Here is a 2,955-nt window from a genome sequence, read left to right as displayed (position 1 = left end):
CGCTAGTCGTCACGAAACACCACTATCGTTCAATGTTCGGGCTTCAAATTCTTTGAGATTATACTGTACTATTTATCTATCTAACTAATCTATCTAACAAATGTTGTTCAATCTAGGTTGTGGGTACTTGGGTCGAGTAATGCCTTTGACTTACAATCTGTTGTGGATTGACAATATTCCTCTATCTATCATTAAACAAATCTATCTAATAAATGTTGTTCAATCTAGGTTGTGGGTACTTGGGTCGAGTAATGCCTTTGACCTACAATCTGTTGTTGATTGTCAACATTCCTCTATCTATCAATAATGATTATATTCAATAATAAATGTTGATTAATTCAGTTGTAAGAAAACCAGTGCGCTGGTTAGGTTGGGTAAGGCCTTCGACTTACAATCTTGGGGATTATCAACGTTCATCACAAGTACAGTAACGATCTCATTGAATTTCCAGTTGGAACATAGGATTGTAGTGGTGGCCTACTTTGTAGGTTTTTTGCCTAGTTTGTTTTTTGCCTAGTAGTGTTTGCCTAGTTTGACAAACTATAGTATATATATTGTATAACTTTACTTGTATTATTTTTTATTTAAATTACTACTTATTATTAAAGAATTAAATTTTTTTAGAAAAAAAAACTATGTATTTTAACTAATGCTTATATTATATGTTTTGTTTTATTTTTATTCAAACTTACTTTAAACCTCTGTATTTTTTATACAATACGATTAAACTATATAACAGAAAAATAATTAAATAATCAAACTATTGAATAAGCAGTTAATTAGTGTGTTTTTTTATGCTTCTTTCATTTTTAACTTACTTGTTAACCATATTTCTTTTATTAAAGTATAAAACTAACAGTTACTAAAATAAAATAATCATAAAGTCAATACACAAAACACTAACTTTTTATAATTTAAATATGCAAACATGAATATAGTTATGAATCTATTATTTATTCAAATAGAATTATTCAAAGCTTATAATTATAAAGCTTTTGTATAATGTTTCAATTACAGTGAACTTTAAGTAAGATAAGTTTTTTTTTTTGTAATAACTACAAAATTGGTATTTTAGTTTATTATTAGTAACTAAATACTTATATTTATTATATTTAAAAAAAAACATCTATACTAACTCTAATTTCAAAGCATATTAAATACAAATTTTACCAACTAAATATTTATTTTTATTTTAATTATTATAACTTTCAAACATAAGCTTGTATACCTTATATACCTATATACCTCATATAGTAGGCTTGACATAACATAACATTATTTAATTCTTTTTGTTTGAAATAAACTCATTTAGTTATTAGTAAATTACAACATAAATGTTTATAACAATATAACTAAGATTTAGCTTTTGAGTTAGTAAACTTTGATAGTTTTCTTTTAATAGTTTAATAATCTTTATTTAAGTTCAAGCAAAATTGCTATATATTTAATACACATACAAAAGTAAACTAAGTAAACGTAATTCAATAGTTTCTATTAAGTAAAAGTAATTACAAATACATTAAGTTAATACAAAACTTTAAAAAGCTTTTGCTAGTATCTGTTGGTAACAGTAAATAACTTATTATGACTCACAATACAAAAGTGCAAAATTTATTTTCGTTTGATTTTTCAAGTAGCCACGCTTTTATTTGTTTTTGGACAAAAAAACTTTTAAGTTTTAGTATAAAAGACTAATTGTATTAATTTTAACTCAGAAAATTGTACTCTACAAGATGGTGCCATTATTTTTTCGATATCTCAAACTGGTCAAACCACTTTTTTAGCGCTCTAATTGGTTTAAACAGCAAATAACGTTATCTGATTGGCTTACGTTTTTATTTGCTAATAACTAGAATTTACTTTTCTTTTAAGCGTTAAAGAAATGTAAATAAACGAGTAATAAGTATAAATAGGTCAGAAAGAAAAATAGTACAAAAAAGATGAATTCAAAAAGCAAAAGCCTACGGCACGTGGTATTCCCAAGCGGTCACCCATCTAAGTACTAACCACGCCCGACACTGCTTAACTTCCCAGATCGGACGAGATGGGGTGTGCTCAGTGTGGTATGGTCGTAGGCGTTTGAAAGCGTTTACAAGCCTTTATAAACCCTTCGGTTTGTTTAAAAAACCTATTTGCACTTGATTTACAATCAATTTGATATTTTAAAATTAATCCTTATAAAATTTTAACTTGATGTAAGTATTTTTTTTATTAAAACCTTTTTTTTTGGTGTTTTAATTACAATTACTCCCTGTCACTTTATTTAAGACTTTGTTTAAAAGATTGTTAACTATATTCTATATTAAATACTATGATTAGAAGTAAAGTTTATTAAGTGATTAAACTAAATAAAAAACAATGTTAAAATAAACATGTTGTGTTTAGTTTGTTTTACTATTTCTCATTGTTCTATTTATAGATGGTTTTGTTTTACTTCAAGAATATTTATAGTTAGTTTCTAAAGAATATCTCATACTACATCAGATTTTACGATTAACTTAATTTTAGGTAATAAAATATTTGACGTTTAATTTAATAACTCATCTATGTTTATGTTATAAAATAATAGTATCTAATACACATACATTATAATATAATAATATGTATAACTAGTTGTTTTACTTTAAAATGAATAATTAAGTGGAAGAATTAAAAGAACTCACATTTTTGAAGAGAGCGTGGAAAACCAGAATAGTCTTTTAAAACATTTATTAAATTATCGATAAATATAGAATACAATAGAATTAAACATATAAACGTAACTGTGGTTGCTTAGAAACTGAACAAGAAAATTTTTAATAAAAATATAAAATAGTTATTATATAGAATTAAAATAAAATAAAAGTAATATAAATTATATTTTTAAACTAAATAACAATTCACGAGCAATATTAGCGCATATCAGAGTATGAGTTTATAATAAAGGAATTGCTTCCTTGATGTTGATACTTACCT

General features: G+C 24.8%; 1 non-coding gene across 1 annotated transcript; it reads right to left on the bottom strand.

Moving 5' to 3' along the window:
• Nucleotides 1–1,958: 1,958 nt before the first annotated feature.
• LOC145846898 (5S ribosomal RNA) lies at nucleotides 1,959–2,077 on the bottom strand. The gene has a single exon (XR_014370929.1). It is a non-coding gene; the product is annotated as a 5S ribosomal RNA (ribosomal RNA).
• Nucleotides 2,078–2,955: the final 878 nt, after the last annotated feature.

Source organism: Thalia democratica, unplaced genomic scaffold, assembly GCF_965202585.1.
Source record: "Thalia democratica unplaced genomic scaffold, ktThaDemo2.hap1.1 HAP1_SCAFFOLD_706, whole genome shotgun sequence".
Lineage (NCBI taxonomy): Eukaryota > Metazoa > Chordata > Thaliacea > Salpida > Salpidae > Thalia > Thalia democratica.
Note: the sequence above shows the minus strand (reverse complement) of the source record. Positions and strands in the feature narration are given on the sequence as shown.